The 22620-nt window shown below is 53.2% G+C and overlaps 1 protein-coding gene across 7 annotated transcripts in view; it reads right to left on the reverse strand.

The window, feature by feature from the left end:
• ITCH (itchy E3 ubiquitin protein ligase) overlaps positions 1 to 9400 on the reverse strand; it is a 66103-nt gene extending 56703 nt beyond the window's left edge. For 2 of the 7 annotated variants that reach the window (XR_013939932.1, XM_080557700.1), the window contains exon 1: positions 9251 to 9317. The gene's annotated coding sequence lies outside the window, so the exon portion shown is untranslated. Of the gene's footprint in view, positions 1 to 2748; positions 9164 to 9246 lie in introns of those variants that run through there. The other 5 variants (XM_080557701.1, XM_080557705.1, XM_080557703.1 and 2 more) reach the window with 5 other exon arrangements.
• Between the last annotated feature and the right edge of the window lie 13220 nt (positions 9401 to 22620).

Here is a 22620-nt window from a genome sequence, read left to right on the forward strand (position 1 = left end):
GTCCTCTAACACTTTCTAAAAGTTCCTCCTAGGTATCCATATAAATTAATCCAAACCTCTGTGGGAAAAATGGCAGTGCAGTTTCACTTCTGATACTACAAGCACACAAAACTATGCTGCCAAAAGTCTCCATGTTGTACACAGGTAAATTAATTATGGAGGCATGATATAGCTGCGTACTAAGCTGACAAATTCACATCAGTGTGCTGTTCTACCAGGCTAGCCTTATGGTTACAACATACCCGCTAACTTTCACTCATTCCACAGTTCCCAGTGCATACATTTAGCTCCCCTAACTCGTTATTACAGAAATACCTACGTAGCATTGCTGTTTAGATTACAGTCTTATGATCTTTTTCAATTAAAAGGCTGAAATCATTAACCTTCACGAGCAGACTTCAGAAACACTACTGAATGCAATTTGATGCCCACGGGGATGAAGACAAAGGCTGGCATCAGTAGCTATGCTGAAGCACCACTTGAGCGTTAACAATATTGGTTATTTTGTGATTTGGCATCAGAAGAAAACTAATGGTTTTGGTATTACAGCTATTTTAAAATGTATTTCAAAGGCCTTACCTTTCATGTGCCTGTAAGAATATGAATATTATAAATGATCTCTATATTATAAACTGTTGCAGTAAACCAAAATACAAGACCACCACCTTTTGCAGTTTTAAAGTAAGTTGCTTTAGAAGCAGTTACATATTCAGACGTTAATAACAGAGGACAGCATCTACAGAGCATTTTGTAACCTGTGCCCATTAGTTTTTCTTCTTGGTCAGTGCCTGTTTCAATCTATTTTCCCACTCCACTCTCAGCACTACACTTCATTATCAATGGTACATACACATCTTTATTCATACTAACCTACAAACCAAAGTTTTTACTCTTGGGAGAATGAAAAACAAAATTTGACCATTAAATTATGCTCTTACCTTTAATCATTACTAAGTATCACAATTTACTATTTCACTTGTTTTAAAAAGTAGTGTTTTTAAAGGCTGTTATATATTAGTAGTCTACACACCTAGAACCAAAACTATATTCTGCTACTTGCAGGACTTAAAAGTAGCAGATATATTTTTCAAAAAGGTAATAAATCTGATACCAAAGATTCACGTTTACATTAATGTAGGTATGATCGCTACAAACCTGTACAGCACGCTGCACACCTGCTTTAATAGTTTATCTGTACAATTCTGAGGATTTTCATAAACAGCACTGATGAAGGTGTGCATGTGTACAAAGGCACCTCTCTCTTGGGGTGTAACAGTGAAGAAAGCCCCAGAAACAACTCAGTTTCTTTGCTCTCATGAATGTGGACAACCTGGGCCATGGAAGCATGAATATACACATACTGGCAAATTGTATCTATCACCTTACAAAAACTACCTTGCAGAACAGATTCCGCTGTAGGTCCCTGAGCAATGAAGTGAATCAAACCACACTGTGCAGATCTGCAATTCAAGTTGGCAAGGATCACCAAAGAAATGAGGAATCGCTCTCTGCCACCAGTGACATAACCACAAATCTGAAATGTGCTGATTATTTGAAATCTCTTGAAAAAGAAAGTTTCGTCACTTGCTGCTTATAACTGCTCTACCAAATGAGGTGGCACAAGACTTCTCCTCTTAGTAAAGCCAGCTCTAAGAACCAGAGACTGCTACTGTAGCCAATGCACAGAATTTCGTAGAGCTAGCTAACTAGGAAGGTAAAACACACATGCATTGTCCCACAAGAAAAATAAGCTTCTTCTGTGAATACTCTGAAGCATTACAAACGACTGAAGAAACAAGAACTGGAAATCTCCTATATGCAAGAAAATTACATAATATTCCTGTGTGCTAAATTCAGTGCCAGACAGAAATAAAGGTTGATTTTTTCCAACCTAAATTATGCATTATTAAGCAAACAAATCAGAAAGTTGTAATGTAAATGATAATCTCCACATTTTTGAGATGATTTAAGCAAACCCTGAGGTAGCTGATATTCTGCTCTGGTTCACTGTCTTTTGTTAGACTATAAACTGCTGCTAACAAGATATTTCTTCCCAAACTCAAGATTTTGCTATCTAATTGCAACAGAGGTCTGTCACCTGCTTCCTAGGAACCTTTTGCCAGTGGCAACATGAAAAAATAGCCAGGAGTGGACAACATAACCATCTCAAACTTGCAAAATGCTCCTGTTTACTACGTTCCAGCTCATGCCTCCCTGAAAAATAAAACAAACTATAAGAAAAAAGATGGCTTAGAACTGCTCCATTATTTCAATATTCCCAGCCGTCCTGTTTTATTCTGGTGCAGCCCTAAAACAATCAGAAGATAAAGCAGACCTCTCTTTTGAAATCTTGGGTTACCCAGAAGACTGTAGTAATTAACATATTTATGTAATAAATTAATTAATAAATAAAATTATTCAATGAAAGTTTCAGTCTTTACATCCCAGATCTTTTGTATGCAGAACTGAAAATTACACATTTGAAAAAAGAACAGGACTATCTGCTAACAATAAACATTAATGACATCCTTCAATTTAAAGTAAATCACCACACTACAGGGGTACAACATAAACACAACTGTGAGGAAGCTTAGAAACATCTCCCACATTAAAATTTTAAAAGGAGCTAGAGGTAACCATGCAGTAAGTGTGGTGCCAGGGCAGCTCCTGCAGTTATCACGGGCGCACACGGGCGCTGGGCAGCCTGATACTGCCGGAGGAGCGGTCCTCAGAGTGGCTGTCCCTCACCTTCTCCTCTCTTCCTCCCAGCCACGTTGAAGCTTGCGTCCATCTTTGGGCCAGCTCTTGCACTAGATTGACACTTAGTGACCTGTCTCAATTCAGCAAACCCTCAGGGAAAAAAAAAAAGCCTGATTAACTGCAAAACAATAGTTACGTTTTTTTTTGGTGGTGGTAGGTTGTTTTGTTATTTTATTTTAATATTAAATAGTCAAAGGCATTCCCAGGAATACTACTCTACATGGAGAGCGTAATTCAGCATAAACACAATTACTACACCATACAGACATACTACACAACACCCCTTCGCAGCTTACTTTTCCCTGCATTATCACGCAAACAAAAAAGCTACTTGCATACTGGAGTACAAGAACAGGCCCAAAGGGCCCTAACACTATGTAATCACCTCTTCAACCATCAAGGCACTCTTCCAGTCACAAACCCTAAGTCACCTGAGGTGCAACAGTCCTACTCTAACAGTTTAAGACGCTTTCTTATTTAGTTGCAATGCACAGGAATTTTACTGCATTTGATTTTAAGGTGTGGTAGCAGAAATATAATATACGAAGTACAGAATTTGCTATTTTAAAAATACGAAATGAAATTCCAAAAAGGAAAGAAATTCCAACTACGACTGAGGCTCTCTCCCCCAACAGACCCTGTCCCCACTGTTACTGGCTGCAGCCTCTCCACCCCCAGCTCCTGCATCGCCCAGCCCTTAACTGGGAATTCATTCGACATTCAGCAACACAACTCCCTGGGAAGTTCACAGCTTCAAAGGAAACACACAGCAGTCTGTGTATTTTCACCTCTAATATCAGCATCAGGAATAGTAATTTTTTTGTTCAGATGCTCACATCCCAGACGAACAGGAAAGCAAGACTTTCCTTACATGTTATCTTCTGCTTTAATAGCTCCTGAATTGTCACTAACACCACAAAAGCCTTGCAGTGCTCAGGGCCTCGTGGAGGGGGAAAGGAAAAAGGAATGGCACACCACGCCTTGCAGGACTCTGTTTCAAACCATTAACCATGGAGAATGCCCAAAGAAACCACCGACAATAGCTACAGGTTCCACAGAGAGCCAACCCACCTGTCCAAACTAGATTTCAGATCAGGGCTTAAATACATTGATTCTAGGGGTGCACAGCGAGAAGAACAGTGAGAAAACCTGCATCTTGTGGTAGCTTATTCAGTGATGTGAACTAGATTTGGGTCAGGCAAATGTTTAACAAATGCAGCTCTGCTCTGGAAATTGTCATTGTAATATACAACACATGGCACGTTTGCAAAAAGACAAATAATTCCACTTATTTCACGTGGATAAGTATTCTGTTATTTCAGAATACTCCACAGGCTGCCTCTATGTTTTTATACTAACCTGGGGGATTAATAACAAAAATGTTGAAGTAGCATCCAAAAAAGATATTCCAATGACTCACCAGTAAACTCAGTTTAACAAGCACAGGAATGAGCATGCCAGTTATCTGCACAAGTACCACCCACTGATCAGAAGGTTTCCTCTGCATCTTTAGGTGATGAACATTTTACCTTCAGCATTTCCCTCCTCGTTCCTGTTACCATGATGCACTTTATTCCCCTTCAAACAGCTGGAATAAGAAGCTTCTTTGAAGACCGCATTATTGATGACAGAACATACACTGTAGGAACCACACACATTTAGAAAAAGAACAGCCTTGCTATTCTTCCATGAAAAGGCAAGTAAGAAAATACAAGATAAAAAAGTAAGTGTGATGGCTTTTTTTTCCCCACTGTTTTACAGAATGAAGTGCCCTTCACGTGCAGGATCACCCCAGGAGGTTTGAACTTGAAAAGGGAGGTGTTCAAGTAAAATCCAGTGAAAATAAGGAGCTCATCATTTTCCAACAACAGGAAGCAGGTCAAATAACAGCAGGTCAAATTAAAGATCATGTCAAAGACATTATTCGCCTTGTGACCATTTTTATACATTAACCGTTAATTTTCAATCCAGTCTATGGAATGATATAGTCAGAGCAGTACGAGGGACACAGATACCTAAACACACACACTTGTAAAGGTAAGCTAGATGAAGAGAAATTACTCCGTGATACAATGGACAATTCAGGCTGTGACAAGCCAAAGTAAGAAAAAAAACTCATAACTGAATCTCTATAAAGAAAGAGCTGATTCCATCTAGCTGCATTGCAAATAAAGAGAAGAGCAGCTCACGGCACTGGCAGAGCAAAAATTAGTGTCAGCAAAGCACAAACATAGAATTTGAAGCAACAGGTCTTTGTCTATTTAAATGTGTATGAAGCCAGCAGTGAAGAAATTAAAATTTGGATATCTGACCACTCTAACTGTCAAGCAAGAGTAATGATTATTAATATATAATTAAAAGACAACAAGCACTGGGAATAGGAGCAGGCACTGGGGATGGATGCTGACCAAAAGCACATTGAAAATTAACGTAATCCACTCTTTGTCTCTTTAGCTTGCCCAGCATCTAGTCTTCCTGAGCTTTTTTCACTGTACTGGAAGAAGCAAAGCTCAGGAAGGCAGCAACTGCTTCACTCTGCTCTCAGACGTAATCCTGCAGAGTACGTGAATGCCTCGCACAGGCAGAAGTTCCACCACAACCATGGGAAACTTAAATAAAACAGGCTGTTTAATTTCTTAAGTAAATTAATATGCTCCTGGTCACAAATTTATGCTCTTGATGGGTACTCCACTGCAAATGGCTTTCCATTTCATGATGTAAAGAGTAAATCCGAACCAGATTATACACCCATGCCTTTACTTTGCTTTTTCTTTCTATCCAAGCTCTCTTTAAAGCTTAACTGATCTTTCTTTTGCTTCATATTAAACTTCAAAAAGATTTCCAGGTATCTAGGTAACACAGAGAGAAAAAGGTATGTCCTCTTGACAAAAAGCCAGACCTATAAACAAAAGTAAACAGCACAAAGATTTTACAAAGGCCAATATCAACAGCCTCTCCTTGACAGCTCCAGTTTCCCTGCCATAATCTGCCTAACCTAAAGCTCGAGATCTGTGCAGCTCAAGAAAAGGTAAGTCACTTACCATTATCTTCTCTTGAAAAGAAACAGGGCTGCACATGGTAATACTTCAGTAATCCACCTGAAGAAAATAGGTCTTTTCTGCTCAATGGCCACACTATTTAAATGCAAACTCTGAACTTCAAAACCAATTATCTAAATGCAAACATGTTAAGTAGTTCTGTGCCGACTGAAACAATAGGCATCTTCTACGAGCACAGTTTAGAATAGATCATGCAGGTGGGTGGAAGGCATGCATTATCAATTTCTAAACGGGAGGACCTTTTTTTTTTTTAAAAAAAAAAAGAACAGTGTATTAACATACTGCCAGTTTTTTTTTTTTAAATAAAAATATTTGAATAACCAGTGCAACAACATCTAGTATCACATTTCCTCAGAGAGGAAAAAAAGAAAAAAAACTCTGTCCTTGATGTTTTATCAGGAATTTTGTTCTTTGCCCCACTGTAGTAAAGGGAGTAATTCCAGGCATAACTTAAAAGCTGGTCATAAGAAATGGGGCCTTGGTTTCTTTAAAATGTTCTTTCCCAGTTTGATGCAGTATTTTCATTTCATCAAAGTGCAATTTGCAATTCTGATGAAGAAAATGATCAATCTTTCAGCTGCAAGAACTCTGCACAGTAAGTAAAAGCTGAATGCCAGCCACTTGCAGAAAACTCTCCAGTCCTTATCGCTTTACACTTCACGCAAGAGGGATGAAGAAGAAAAACTACCTTTCCCTCTCCAAAATATGGGCACAGAATTAGCTCTGGTAACGGGCAAACCACAGCCCAAGAATACAAACAAGCAGGTTGACTGGCTAAAACCTTTAAAAATACTCAGTTTACGAGACAGTAAAAAAGTAACTTTACAAACAGAATGCTCCCAAGCTAGACTGTAATCACTGCTCGTCTACTTCCTCTTCTGAGGTGAGCACACACTTCAAAGTGCATCGGCAGTTGAGCAAAGTGCAGTTACAGCACGCAACTGAGGCCAGTGCTCTCCTCCAAGTTATGCATGCCTGTTCGTTCTCCTTAGCTGTAAGGGCACAAAGCAGTTCCTCCAATTATGTATAAATAGAGCAGACTAACAAAAATTAGAGTATTATATGAACTTAACTGGACAGCCAAACAAAGTCTTAAAAATAAATAGCAAATTGGCGATAGCAATCCCAGAATCTTCATAATTATCCTTTCTAAGGTTTTCATTCTGGTCTAACCCTATAGATGCTTTTTCCTTGCTTTTAAGGAGAAATCAAATTGTTTCAGCTGCAGCACAGGAAGCATTTTGCCAGGGTTGAATGTTTACCACTCTGCTTATACAGTCCACATTTACAGATGTTTGTTTAGACGTTGCCATCGACTGATACAGATAAAGTTAAGTGACTTACCTATTGTATGTGCCACAAAATAAAAGAAAAATAATTTTTAAAATCTCATTTAACATTTTTTCAAGCAGTCCAAAGGCAAGCTTTCTTAGAGATAATGACAAATGTAAACTCCACATGAGAAATATAATACTACTTTAACACCTGTCTTCCTATTAGCTTATCTATTCAGTAGTTAATTTCACAAATCATTCTGAAACTTACAACCAAAGAAACAAGACAACTTCATATTTCAGGCCCGTCTCATCACAGAAGAAACATAACTTAACAGAGGGAGAGAAAATTGACTGAAGAAAATGCTGTTGCTTAACCAATAAATTCATATGAATAATCTTCTCTCAACCTCTCTTAAGACCCGAAATAACTATTTAATCTGTAAGAAGCTTTCCAAGTTAGCACTCGGAAGTCTCAGTTATTTTCCACTGCAACATCATCTTTCATGTGTACTGTATCAGTTCTTTGTTTAAACACAAGAAAACTCACTTTAGATCAGAATGGTGCATATTACCCTGATGATCACTTGAGGTGAATGCATTCAGGACAGTGATTAAAACTGTCAGTCAAACCACAACTAAGAATGCACACCAGATGAAGTTCAGATTTAAACGGCTGTAGCTAAGAGCAATATAATTGTAATTAAATCAGAACTGCTTTGGTCCTTCACTGTAAGAAGAGAGAAGTGATTTTTTTTTTTCCAAACAAGATGCTTTTTAAAGCAATAAAGAGCTGATGACAGATTGCAGTTGATTTTTCATTCTTCTATATGCCTTGTTCAGGTCAATTCAAGTAATCAATAGCTGGATCTATTGTCATTCTCTCAATACTGATTGTCATCATTGGAATTGGTGCAAATTTCTCTGCTTTACTCTGCAAAAAGGACAAGTAGCAAGGTAGCAGAGATGGAATAAAGCAATGAGAAACTCATTTAAAAAAAAGAGCAATAATACCTTGAGAAAAGATGGTTTAAAACCCCCTGGTTTCTGATTTCTTCAATTCTAACCAAGCTATATAGATTAGTTTAACTCGGAACATTTTCTGAAGCTTCAAGGGTAAAGAACACCACACAAATGACAACAAGTCATAAGTGCTAAGTGCTACGCTCGGTCTTCTCTCTCTGCATTATATGCAGATACAAAGTTCTTTTGTCAATTTAACATCACAAATTACACCTATCAAAACAAGCTGAATGCCCGGATTTCAGAGCCAATTCCATCAAGGCATTCATAATCTCAAACAGCGTCTTCTACTTTCACTTGGATATTATCACCACACAAGGTCAAAAACCCCTATCTGGCAGCAGGAGGGTTAACAGCTAGAACTTATCCATGTTTCCAAAATACAGCAGTGGCACCAGCAGGAGATAACACAGTTCACCATAAACCTCCACCCCAACTCGTACTTTATCACTGGGTAGCATTACTTTATGGCACGGCTGTATCTTGACAAGACAAAGACAGCAAACCCTCGTAAAGCGGCTGCAGCAGCCTTAGCTGGATAAGACCCCAGAAGAGAGGGAACGAGATCCTCGGAGGAGACTAAAAACAAAGCCTGCAGGAGGGGCTGTGCTACGGCGCGGCTACCGGAAAGCAAAGCCTGTGACGGGAGCAACCCCCAAGGCCCCGAAAGGGCGAAGGTCCACGGGCTGATCTCTGCCACAAGGAGCCCGGAGAGGATGACAGGGGCCGACTGGGGAGGGCAAGCAAACACTGGAGCCTGGGTGCCCGGCGTCGGGCGGCCCCACCAGCAAAAGCCGGGAAGGGCCCTGCACACAGCCCGGCAGCCCCGCAGGGGCGCGCCGGGGTCCCGGCACCGCCGCCCCGTGCCCTGGGGAGGCAGAACGATACCCCCGGCCCGGCAGCGGCCGCCCGGCGCCCAGGGGAGGCAGCGCGGCGGGGCCGCCCCTCGGCGAGGCGCTGCGGGGACCCGGAGCCCCTGGAGGAGCCAGGCCCGCGCCCTCCGGGGTCCTCGCGCCCCCCGCCTCTGCCGCTCGGAGCCCAGGGGAGCGGCGGGGCCGCCGCGCCTCCCCCACAGGCCCCCTCCCCGCCGCCTTCGCCCCCGCCCTCCTTGGCTGCCCGCGGCGCGGTACCCGCTCCCCTCACCGGGCGCGGCGGCTCCTCCGACCCTCGGCCAAGATGGCAGCCGGTCCGGGCCCGACCCGAAGCAGCGACTTTCCGAAGTCGGGCGGGATCCGCGCACGCGCGGAGCCGCCGGAGCCGCGGCCGGGGCGCCCGGACTACAAGTCCCGGCGTGCTCCGCGCTCGGCGCTGCGCGCGCGCCCGGCAGCCAGAGGGGCGGGCGGGCGGCGAGGGCCTGAGGGAGCTGAGGGGGGCCGTGGGGGCGCGGCTCTGCCGCTGCCTCGCCTGGGCCCCGCGGTTTGGGGGGAGGGCGCTCGGAGGCTTCGCGGAGTCCCCGCCTCGGCGCTGGGCTCCCGTGGGCACCTCGCAGGGGCGGCCGGCTGCAGGCCGCGGCTGCCGTTTCCCCGCTCCGGTGAAGCCCCCCTGCGCGGCTGCAGCGCTCGGTCCCGGCCCTGGTTCCCTCCCGCAGCTATCCTTTAGCGGCGGCTGCGTGGAGCGCCCGTGCGTGTGTGTAGGCCCCGCTGCGGTAACTGGCACCGCTCGGCACGGCCGCTCCACAGGGCACCTGACCCGGAGCTGACCCCGAGCACCAACCCCGAACCCCAGCCTTGAGCCCCAACCCCGAGCCCCAGCCGTGGACACTCGACCCCGGAGCCCCCGCCCCGGAGCTGATCCCGACTCCCAAAACAGACCGTGAATGTGGACCCGGAGCTAACCCCAAGACCCAACCCCGAGCCCCAGCCCTGGACCCTTGACGCCAGAGCCCACACCCCAGAGCTGACCCTGAGCCCCTGACACCCAGAATGGACCCCGGACCAGAGCTAACCCCGAGCCCAAATCCTGAGCCCCAACCTGGGACAATTGACAGCGGACCCTTGACCCCAGACCCTCGACCCCAGAGCCCCCACCCCAGAGTTGACCCCAAGCCCCGGACCTGGACCTGACCCAAAGTCCCAGACCTGGAGCTGACCCCGAGCCCCTGACCCCAAGCGCCAACCCCGAGCCCCAGACCCGGACCCTCGACTGGGGAGCCCCCACCCTGAAGCTGACCCCCAAGCCTGGATCCAGAGCTGACCCCGAGCCCTGGACTGACCCAGAGCTGACCCCAAGCCAGGACCCTGAGCTGACCCCAACCCCTGAAATGGTTCTCGGACCCGGACCTGGAGCTAACCCCGAGCACCAACCCTGAGCCCCAATCCTGGACCCCCGATCCCGGAGCCCCTGCCCTGGTGCTAACCCCAAGCCCCCAACACCTGGAATGGACCCTGGACCCAGAGCTAAGCCCAATTCCCAACCGCAAGCCTGAACCCCAAGCCCCAGCTCCAGATGCTCGACCCTGGACACTCAACCCCAGACCCTCAACCCTGTGCCCCAAACCTGGAGGTGACCCCAACACCTGGAACTGAGCTCTGACCCCAAGCCCAAAACCCTGAGCCCCTGAACCTGGAGCAGACCTCGGACCATCAATCCCGAAGCCGACCCCAGAGCTGACCCTGAGCCCCCACCCCAGAGCTAACCCCAAGCCCCAAATCTGAGCCCCAGACTTTGGAGCTGATCCCAACCACGGAGCTGACCCTGACAAAATGACCCCTAAAACAGACCACAAACCCCAACCCCCAAAACAGACCCTTGACCCCGGAGCTAACCCCGAGCCTGAACCCCAAACCCTAACTCCAGACCCTTGACACTGGACCCTCGACCCCGGAGCCACAACCCTGGACCCTTGACCCCAGGCCCTTGAACCTAGACCCTTGACCCGGAGCCCCCACCCTGAAGCTCACCCCGAGCCCTGGACCCGAGCCCCAGAGCTGACCCTGACCTGCGACCCCCGGAACAGAACCCAGACCCGGAGATGACCGCAAGCCCCAACACCAGATCCTGGATCCCAGACCCTGGACCCCTGACCCTGGACTCCGAGCCTCAACCGTGAGTCCCAGCCCTGAGCCCCAGCTCAGAGCCCCAAAGCTTAGCTGACCCTGAGCCCCCAAACCCGGAGCTGACCCCGGACCCAGAGCTAAACTGGAGCCCCAACATTGAGCCCTAACACTGAGCCCCAAACCTGAGTCCCAACCCCGAGCCCAAACCCTGGACCCTTGACTCCGGACCCTTGACCCCGGAGCACCCGACCCGGACCTGACCACGGAGCCCCTGACCCCAGACCCGATTCCAGAGCCCCCGACCCGGACTCGACCCCCAGGCCCAACCCTGAGCCCCAGTAATGAGCCCCCACCCCGAACCCTCGATGCCGGAGCACCCAACCCCAGAGCCCCCACCGCGGACCCGACTCTGGAGCCTCTGACCCAGGCCCAACCCCAGAGCCCTGACACTGGAGCTGACCCCGAACCCCAACCCCAGAGCTGAACCCGACCCCTGAAACAGACCCCAGACCCAAACCTGGAGATAACCCTAGGCCCTGACCCCAATCCCTGACACTGCAGCTGACCCTGAGCCCCCAGCTCTGGAGCTGACCCTGAGACCCAAATTCCCGGAACCAGACCCGGACCCAGAGCCCCAACACCAGAGCTGACCCTGAGTCCCCAGCCCCGAGCTCACACCCGGAGACCCAAACCCAAGCCCCAACCCTGAGCCTATACTCCGAGCCCTCGAACCCGGACCTTAAAACCTGGAGCCCCCAACCTGGACCCGACCCTGGATCATCCACCCTGGACCCAACCCCACACCCCGGACCTGTACCTGACCCAAAGACCCGGACCTGGAGCTGACCCTGAGCCCCTGACCTGGACCTCACCCAAGTGCCAACCTTGATCCCCAATCCCGAGCCCCAGCCCTGAGCCCCATTCCCAGACCCTTGACCCCGAGCCCCTGACCTAGACCTGACCCTGAGCCCTGGACCGACCTGGAGGTGACCCCGAGCCTGGACCCCAGAGCTGACCCCGAGCCCTGAAACGGACCTTGGACCCATACTCGAAGCTAACCCCAAGCGCTAACCCCAAACGCCAACCCCAAGCCCCAACCCCGGCTCCTCGAACCCATAGCCCCCACCCCAGAGCTGACCCCGAGCCCCTGACACCCAGAATGGATCCTGGACCTGGACCTAACCCCGATTTCCAACCCCAAGCCCGAACCCCGAGCCCCAACCCCAGCCCCTCAACCCCAGACCCTCGAGCCTGGAGCCCCCACCTCGGAGCTGACCCCAAGCCCCGACCCCAGAGCTGACCCCGATGCTGGAGCTGACCCCAACCCCAGAGCTGACCCTGACTCGCGACCCCCGGAACAGAACCCGGACCCAGAGCTAACCTCAAGCCCCCGACACCCGGAATATACTCTGGACCCGGAGCAAACCCCGATCCCCAACCCTGAGCCCAAACCCTGAGCCTGAGCCCTGGACACTTGAACCCTCGACCCCGGACCCTTGACTGTGGAGCCCCCACCCTAGAGCTGACCCTGAGCCCCTGACTCCCGGAACGGATCCTGGACGCAGAGATAAGCCTGAGCCCCAACCACGAACCCCAACCCCAGACCCTCAACTCCGGACCCTTGACCTTGGAAACATGACCCCAGAACCCCCAACCCAGGCCAACCCCGGACCCTGGAGACGAGCCCTGGAACTGGACCCGACCATGAGGCCCAACCCTGAACCCCAACACCCAGCTCCAATCCCAGACTCTTGACCACAGAGCCCCCACCCTGGAGCTAAATCTGAGCCTCGGACCCGAGCCCCAGACCCCATAGCTAACCCCAAGCCCCAGCGCCGTAGCTGACCCGGAGCCCCACCCTGGAGCTGATCCCGGGCTCTGAACCTGGAGCTGACCCCAAGCCCCCAGTCAATAGTTCAGACCGGACCTGGAGCTAACCCCAAGCTCCAACCCCAAGCTCCAACCCCGAGACCCAAACCTGAGCCCCAACCATGACTCCATGAGCTTCAACTCTGAGCCCCAAAACCGGACCCTCAACACCAGACCTTCAAACCTGGAACCCCCACCCTGGACCTGACCCTGGAGCCCCCACCCCAGATCTAACCCCGAGTCCTGGACCCGGACCTGAGCCAAGGACCCGGGCCCGGAGCTGACCCCGTGCCCCAACCCTGGGCCCCAGTCCAGAGCCCCAGCCCCGAGCCCCAGCTCCAAGCCCCAAGCCCGCACCCTCGACCCCAGACCCTCAACCCCGAAGCTGACCGCAAGCCCCAGACCCGGAGCTGAGCCCAAGCCTCAGACCAAGCCAGAGCTGACCCAGACCCCGAAACGGACCTCGGACCCAGACCCAGAGCTAATCCTGAGTCCCAACCCTGAGTCCAACCCTGGACCCTTGAGTCTGGAGCCCCCACCCTGAGCTGACCCCAAGCCCCCGCCACCCAGAATGGACCTCAGACCCAGAGCTAACACTGAGCCTGAACCCTGAGCGCCATACACTCAACCTGGGACCATAGACCCCAGACCCTTGACCTTGCAGCCTTGACCCCGTAGCCCCCACCCTGGAGCTGACCCCAAGATGCGACCCAGCAGCTGACCCCGAGCCCCGACCCAGGAGCTGATCCCGAACCCCTGACCCCAAGGCTGACCCCAAGCCCCCAACCCCAAAGCTGACCCCGAGCCCCCAACCCCAAAACGGACCCTGGACCCAGAGCCCCGAAGCCAGACCCCAACCCTGAGCCCTTGACCCTGAGCTGCCGACCCTGGAGCTGACCATGACCCCAGAGATAACCCCGACCCGCCACCCCCGGAACAGAACCTGGACCCGGAGCTAACCCTGAGCCCCAACTCCAGACCCTTGATCACAGACCCTTGACCCCTGACCCTGGACCCTGAGCCCCAACCCCAAACCCCAGCCCCAAGCCCTGGACCTGACCCTGAGGCACGGACCTGACTCCAAGCGGCTGACCCCGAGCGCTGACTCCGATCCCCAGGTCCCGCAGCTGACCCTGAGCGCCGACTCCTGGGCCCCAGGCCCTGTGGCTGACCCCGAGCACTGACTCCCAGGCTCCAGGCTCTGTGGCTGACCCCAAGTGCTGACTCCTGAGCCCCAGGCCCCGCAGCTGACCCCGAGTGACAACTTCTAGCCCCGGAGCCCACAGCTGACCCTGAGCACCCACTCCGAGCCTCATACCCCGTGGCTGACCCCGAGCGCCGACTCCGAGCCCCAGAGCCCACAGATGACCCTGAGAGCTGACTTGGAGCCCCAGGCTCTGTGGCTGACCCTGAGCGCCGACTCCCACACCCCAGACCCTGCAGCTGAACCCGAGAGTGACTCCGAACCCCAGGCCCCACGGCGGACCCTGAGCGCCAACTCCGAGCTCCAGAGTCCGCGGCTGACCCCAAGAGCTGACTCGGAGCCCCAGGCTCTGTGGCTGACCCCGAGCTTCGACTCCCAGGCCCCAGACCCCATAGCTGACCCGAGAGGGACTCTGAACCCCAGGCCCCACGGTGGACCCCAAGCACCGACTCGGAGCCCTGGGCCCTGTGGCTGATGCTGAGCGCTGACTCCCGGGACCCAAGCCCCGTGGCTGACACCGAGTACTGACTCTGAGCCCCAGGCCCCATGGCGGACCCAGAGTGCTGACTCCGAGCCCCAGTGTGAGAAACACTCTGTAGCCAATAACTTAGGCTCAGGCCAGGATCTCAGTGAAGTAGTAATTTATTCGTGATTGCAATGGCGGGCATCCCACAAGCAGGAGTGCACCTACTAGTTCCATAACACAGTTTATATACTTTTTTTCTCGAGGACCGGGACCCTCCCCTATTTCCCCATTGACTGGGTAATCCAGGTTCACAATCTATCCCGTGCTTCACAGACAATACATGGCTTTCAGTTGCTGGCCTGTTATAACTCAAATTTCTTTTGACTTTTATACTCTTTGAGGTGGTAATGTTTCTTCACAGTGATTTCCACCTAATTGCTCTAAGGATTCTGGTTGTCTGCATTTTACAAGGTTGTCTGTTAAGCTTTCTTATCACTGCAAGCATATCTCAATCTCGCCCGGGGGCCGCTGGGGGTCGCCTGGCAGGGTCCATCAGGTCACCTGGGGACCAGATGGGGGTCACCGAGCAGGGTCTGCCGGGATGCTCAGGGGCCCTCCAGGGGTTGCCGGGCGGGGTCTGCTGGGGCTCCCGGGGGCCCCGACGGTGGTCGCCGGGCAGGGTCCGCCTCTGCGCCTGGTGGCTTGACAGGGGTAACCGGGCAGGGAATGCTGGGGTGCCCGGAGGCCCACCAGGGGTCAGCGGGGTGGGTCCTCCGGGGCGCCCGGTGGCCCGCTGGGGTTCACTGGGGTGGGTCTTTCGGGTTGCCTGGGGGACTGATGAGGTCACTGTAGTGGGTTCTTTGCAGTGCCTGGGGGCCCACCGGGGGTCACCGGGGTGGGTCCTCCGGGGTGCCCGGGTGCCCACCGGGAGTCACAGGGGTTGGTCCTCTGGGGCGCCCGTGGGCCCACCGGGGTTCACTGGGGGCGGTCCTCCGGGGCGCCCTGGGGCCTGCCGGGGGTCACGGGGGGTGATCCTCTGGGCTGCCTCGGGGCCCATCGGGGGTCACCGGAGTGGGTCCTCCGGGGCGTCCAGCTCTGCAGGGGGTCACTGGCCACGGTCCTCTAGGGCACACAGGGGCCCGTCGGGGGTCACTGGGGTGGGTCCTCCGGGGCGCCTGGGGGCCTGCCAGGGGTCACTGGGGTGGGTCATCTGGGGTACCTGGGGCCCGCCAGGGGTCACCGGGTTGTGTCCTCCAGGGCGCCTGGGGGCCTGTCGGGGGTCACTGGGGAGGGTCCTCCTAAGAGACTGGGGGCCCGCTGGGGGTCACCGGGGTGGGTCCTCTGGGGGGCCTGCTGGGCCGCCAGGGGTCACCAGGGTGGGTACTCCGGGGCGCCCGGGGGCCCGCCAGGGGTCACCGGTGTGGGTCTTCCGGGGAGGCCTGGGGCCTGCCAGAGGTCACCGGGGTGGGTCCTCCAGGGCGCCCGGGGTCCCAGTGGGGGTCAACGGGGTGGGTCCTCGGGGGTGCCTGGGGGCCCACCGGGGATCACCACCGTGGGTCCCCAGGGGCAGTCAGGGGTCCACCGGGTGTCACCGGGGTGGGTCCTCCGTGGCACCTGGTGTCCCGCCGGGGGTAACCGGGGTGGGTCCTCCAAGGCGCCTGGGAGCCCACTGGGGTCACTGGGGTGGATAATTCAGTGTGCCCGGTGACCAACCAGGGGTCAGCAGGGTGGTTCCTCCGGGGCGCCCTGGGGCCCGCCGGGGTTCCCCAGGTGCATATTTCTGTGTGCCCAGTGGCCCGCAGAGGGTCACCCAGGTAGGTCCTCTGTGGCGCCCGGGGGCTCGCCGGGTGTCACCAGGGTGGGTCCTCCATGGTGTCCGGGGGCCCCCCAGGTGTCACCGGGGTGGGTCCTCCTAGGCAACCAGGGGCCCACCGGGTGTCACCAGGTGAGTCCTCCAGGGCACCCAGGGGCCTGCTGGGTGTCACCGTGGTGGGTCCTTCTAGACGCCCAGGTGCCCCCCGGGGGTCACCGGGGTTAGACCTGCAGGGCATCCGGGGGCCACCGGGGGTCACCGGGTTGGGTTCTGCGGGGCGCCCGGGGGCCTGCCGGGGGTCAACGGGGTGGGTCCTCCGTGGCGCCCGGGGTCCCGCTGGGGGTCACCGTTATGGGTTCTCCAGGTCACCCAGTGGCCCGCCAGGGGACACTGGGTTGGGTCCTCCGGGGCACCCGGGGGCCTGTCAGGGATCACCGGGATGGGTCCTCTGGGGTGCCCGGGGGCCCGGGGGCCCGCATGGGGTCACTGAGGTGGGTTCTCCCGGGCGCCCGGGGTCCCACTGGGGATCACCGGGGTGGGTCCTGCATAGCGCCCATTGGCCCGCTGGGGTCCACCGGGGTGGGTCCTCCGGGACGTCCCTGGGACCACCGGGCAGTCACCGGGGTGGGTCCTCCAGACTGCCTGGGGGCCCGCCAGGGGTCACCGTGGTGGGTCCTCCGGGGCCCCCGGGGGCCCTCCGAGGGTCACCGCGCTTGGTCCTCTGGGGTGCCTGCGCGCCCACCAGGGGTCACCGGGGTGGCTCCAACCGGGCGCCTGGTGGCCCACTGGGTGTCACCGGGGTGGATACTTCAGTGCGCCCAGTGACCCTCTGGGGGTCACCAGGGTGGGTCCTTCACTTTGGCCAGGGGCCTGCTGGGGGTCACTGCGGCGGGTCCTCTGGGGCGCCTGGGAGCCCGCCTGGGGTCACCGGGCTGGTCCTCTGGGGCGCCCGGGGGGCCATCAGGACTTACCGCGCTGGGTCCTCTGGAGCGCCCGGGGCCCACCGGGGGTCACCGGGGTGCGTCCTGCAGGGCACACCAGGGCCCGCCGGGGGTCACCGGGGTGGGTCCTCCGGGGCCCCCGAGGGCCGACCGGGGGTTACAGCAGTGGATCCTCTGGGGCGCCCGGTGGCCCGTTGGGGTCACTGAGGTGGGTCCTCCGGGGCACCTGGGGGCCCGCCGGGGGTTACTGGGTTGGGTCCTGAGGGGCGCCCAGGTGCCCTCCGGGAGTCACCGGGGTGGGTCCTCCGGGTCACCCAAGTGCCCGCCGGGTGTCACCGGGGTGGATACTTTGGTGCGCCAGGTGACCCGCCGGGGGTCACTGGGGTGGGTCCCCCAGGTCAACAGGGGCCTGCCAGGGGTCATGGGGGGTGGCATTCCTTGTCCCTGGGGGTCCGCCGGGGGTCACCGGGGTGGGTCTCCAGGGTACTCGGGGGCCCGCCGGGGGTCACCAGTGTGGATACTTCGGTGCGCCCAGTGGCCCGCCGGGGGTCACCGAGGTGGGTCCTCCGGGGCGCCTGGGGGCCCGCCGGGGGTCCCCGGTGTGGATACTGTGGTGCGCCCGGTTGCCCGCCAGGGGATCACCGGACTGGGTCCTCCGGGTGGCCTGCGGGCCCGCCGGGGGGCCACCGTGGTGGGTCCACCGGGGCCACCGTTCGTCACCGGGGGGGTCGTCTGGGGCGCCCTGGACCCACCGGGGGTCACCAGGGTGGGTCCTCCTTGGCGCCCAGAGGCCCGCCGGGGGTGTTGTGGTTTAACCTGGCTGGCAGCTAAACACCACACAGCCGTTTGCTCACTCTCCCCCCTCCCTCTCTGGGATGGGGAGAGAAACGGGAAAGTGAAGCCTGTGAGTTGAGATAAAGACAGTGTATTAAGAAAGGAAAATAATAACAATAATAATAATTATAAATAACAAAATAATAATAAATAATAAATAATAATAATAGTATTACTAATAATAATGAGTACGAAACAAGTGATGCACAATGCAATTGCTCACCTCCCGTTGACCGATGCCCAGCCTATCCCCGAGCAGCCAGCTCCCCCACCCCATATATTGTTCAGCATGACGTCACATGGTATGGAATACCACTTTGGCCAGTTGGGGTCAGCTGTCCTGGGTCTATCCCCTCCCAGCTCCTGCTGCACCCCTAGCCTGCTCGCTAGCAGGATCGAGCGAGAATCTGAATAGTCCTTAGCTTGGTGTAAGTACTGCTCTGCAACAATTAAAACATCAGCATGTTATCAGCATTCTTCTCACCCTAATCCAAAACATAGCACCCTACCAGCTATTAGGAGGAAAATTAACTCTGTCCTAACTGAAACCAGGGCAGATATCCACCCCTTATTCCATACCATTTATGTCATGCTCAGGTTACACTCTTTCCAATACATTCTAATTAATCACCATTTTCATCTATGGTATATAGCAATCATGGTAGTGATGACATACAGTATTATATAATAATTAACATACTACAATTCAACTCATGGGCTATTCTCACCCAGTATTAAATCCCCTTGAGGTACACACTGGACCTCCCCATTCTTTTGCATTACCCACCAAGTGCATCCAGGTCCCTGAGCAAAAGCAATCCCACGAATGGGTTTGCCTTTTCCTGAGGCAGGAGTAGCCCAGATTGTTTTACCCAGCATGTTTCTTACGTGCACTACAGGAACTTTATCTCCTTCTACAGTGCGTAACAGGTTTGATTGGGCAGGTCCAGCTTGGTTGGCAGATCCCCTAGTATTGACTAACCAGGTGGCCTTTGTCAAGTGTGTATCCCAATTTTTGAATGTCCCAGCACCCATTGCTTTCAGTGTAGTCTTTAACAGTCCATTGTATCGTTCGACTTTCCCAGAGGCTGGTGCATGATAGGGGATGTGATACACCCACTCAATACCATGTTCTTTGGCCCAAGTGTCTATAAGGTTGTTTCGGAAATGAGTCCCATTGTCCGACTCGATTCTCTCTGGGGTGCCATGTCACCACAGGACTTGCTTTTCAAGGCCCAGGATAGTGTTCCGGGCGGTGGCGTGGGGCACAGGATATGTTTCCTGCCATCCAGTGGTTGCTTCCACCATTGTAAGTACGTGGCGCTTGCCGCCACGGGTTTGAGGGAGTGTGATGTAATCAATCTGCCAGGCCTCTCCATATTTATATTTCAGCCATCGTCCTCCATACCAAAGAGGCTTTGACCGTTTGGCTTGCTTGATTGCAGCACGTGTTTCACAATCACTTGTGCTATAGTGTCCATGGTCAGGTCCACCCCTCGATCACGAGCCCATCTGTATGTTGCATCTCTACCTTGATGGCCTGAAGTGTCATGGGCCCATCGGGCTATAAATAATTCACCTTTATGTTGCCAGTCCAGGTCCACCTGAGCCACTTCAGTCTTAGCAGCCTGATCCACCTGCTGGTTGTTTTGATGTTCTTCAGTAGTCCGATTCTTGGGCACATGAGCATCTACATGGCGTACGTTTACAACCAAGTTCTCTACCCGGGCAGCAATATCTTGCCACAATGCAGCAACCCAGATTGGTTTGCCCCTGCGCTGCCAGTTGTTCTGCTTCCATTGCTGTAACCACCCCCACAGGGCATTTGCTACCATCCATGAATCAGTATAGAGATAGAGAACTGGCCACTTTTCTTGTTCAGCAATATCTAAAGCCAGCTGAATGGCTTTCACTTCTGCAAACTGACTCGATTCACCTTCTCCCTCAGCAGCTTCTGCAACTCGTCGTGTAGGACTCCATACAGCAGCTTTCCATCTCCGATGCTTTCCCACAATACGACAGGACCCGTCAGTGAACAGGGCATATTTCTTCTCATTTTCCGGTAGCTTGTTGTATAGTGGGGCTTCTTCAGCACGGACCACCTCCTCCTTTGATGATATCCCAAAGTATTTGCCTTCTGGCCAGTCCATAATCACTTCCAAGATTCCTGGGCGACTGGGGTTTCCTATTCAAGCCCGCTGAGTAATCAGTGCAACCCACTTGCTCCATGTAGCATCAGTTGCATGATGCATAGAGGGGACCCTTCCTTTGAACATCCAGCCTAGTACCGGCAGTCGGGGTGCCAGGAGGAGCTGCGCTTCAGTACCGACCACTTCCGAAGCAGATCGAACTCCTTCATATGCTGCCAATATCTCCTTTTCAGCTGGAGTATAGCGGGCTTCAGATCCTCTGTATCCCCGACTCCAAAACCCCAGGGGTCGACCTCGAGTTTCCCCAGGTTCTTTCTGCCAGAGGCTCCAGGTGGGGCCATTCTCCCCGGCTGCGGTGTAGAGCACATTCTTTACATCTGGTCCTGTTCGGACTGGCCCGAGGGCTACTGCATGAACTATTTCCTGCTTAATTTGTTCAAAGGCTTGTCGTTGCTCAGGGCCCCATTCAAAAGCATTCTTCTTACGGGTTACTTGGTAGAGCGGGTTTACAATCAGACTGTAATTTGGAATATGCATTCTCCAAAACCCCACGACACCTAGGAAAGTTTGTGTTTCTTTTTTGCTAGTTGGTGGAGACATAGCTGTTATTTTGTTGATCACATCCATTGGGATTTGACGACGTCCATCTTGCCATTTTATTCCTAAAAACTGGATCTCTCGTGCAGGTCCTTTAACTTTATTCTGTTTTATGGCAAAACCGGCCTTCAGAAGGATTTGGACTGTTTTCTTCCCTTTCTCGAAAACTTCTTCTGCAGTGTCACCCCACACAATGATGTCATCGATGTACTGCAGGTGTTCAGGAGCTTCCCCCTGCTCCAGCACAGACTGGATCAGTCCATCGCAAATGGTAGGGCTGTGTTTCCACCCCTGGGGCAGCCGATTCCAAGTATATTGGACTCCCCTCCAAGTGAAAGCAAACTGTGGCCTGCATTGTGCTGCTAGAGGGATGGAGAAAAATGCATTAGAAAAATGCATTAGCGATATCAATTGTGGCATACCACTTGGCTGCCTTTGATTCCAGTTCATACTGGAGTTCTAGCATGTCTGGCACTGCAGCACTCAGTGGTGGCGTGACTTCGTTCAGGCCACGATAGTCCACTGTTAGTCTCCACTCACCATTAGACTTTCGCGCTGGCCATATGGGACTATTAAAAGGTGAATGAGTCTTGCTGATCACTCCTTGGCTCTCCAGTTGACGAATTAGCTTATGGATGGGAATCGGGGAGTCTCGGTTGGTGCGATATTGCCGCCGGTGCACAGTTGTGGTAGCGATCGGCACTTGCTGTTCTTCAACCCTCAGCAACCCCACAACAGAAGGGTCCTCTGAGAGACCAGGCAAGGTAGACAACTGTTTAATGTCCTCTGTCTCTAAGGCAGCTATGCCAAAAGCCCAGCGGAACCCTTTTGGGTCTTTGAAATATCCTCTTATAAGACAGTCTATGCCAAGGATGCATGGAGCATCTGGGCCAGTCACAATACGGTGCTTTTGCCACTCATTTCCAGTTAGACTCACTTCAGCCTCCAATACAGTTAACTGCTGGGATCCCCCTGTCACGCCATGAATACAGATGGGCTCTGGCCCTTTATATCTTGATGGCATTAGAGTACATTTTGCACCGGTGTCTACTAAAGCCTTATACTTCTGTGCATCTGATGTGCCAGACCATCGAATCCACACAGTCCAATAAACTCGATTGTCCCTTTCCTCCCCCTGGCTGGAGGCAGGGCCCCTCTAGTCCTGGTCAGAATCTTCGTTTCTGTGTTTAAAGGACTGTCTGCTGGAAGGTGGAGCAGCAAATTTTTCAGAGAACCCCTTTTTCCGAATTGTTTTCTTTTGCAACTCACGTACCCGTGCCTCTAGGGTCGCGGTAGATTTTCCATCCCATTTTCTCATGTCCTCTCCATGGTCACGTGGGTAAAACCACAGGGTGGCACGGGGTGTGTACCCACCATATTGTCTTCCTTGCATGGATGAACACTTACCCCTAATAGCTGAGACACTGGTTTGTACAGGTGGGGAGGAAAATAAACTCTCTTTATGTTGGTGGACCTCTTCAGAAAGTTTCTCTAAAGTATTCTCTTTTAGTTGGTGGACACTGGTTCGTTCAGGTGGGGGGGGGAAGATAAATTCTCTATAAGTTGGTGGAACTCTTCAGAGAGTTTCTCCACAGCTGAGACGCAGGCCTGTAGGGAAGAGGAGAGACTTTCTT

The sequence above is a fragment of the Anser brachyrhynchus genome (assembly GCF_964034855.1).
Source record: "Anser brachyrhynchus genome assembly, chromosome: 16".
Classification (NCBI taxonomy): Eukaryota; Metazoa; Chordata; class Aves; order Anseriformes; family Anatidae; genus Anser; species Anser brachyrhynchus.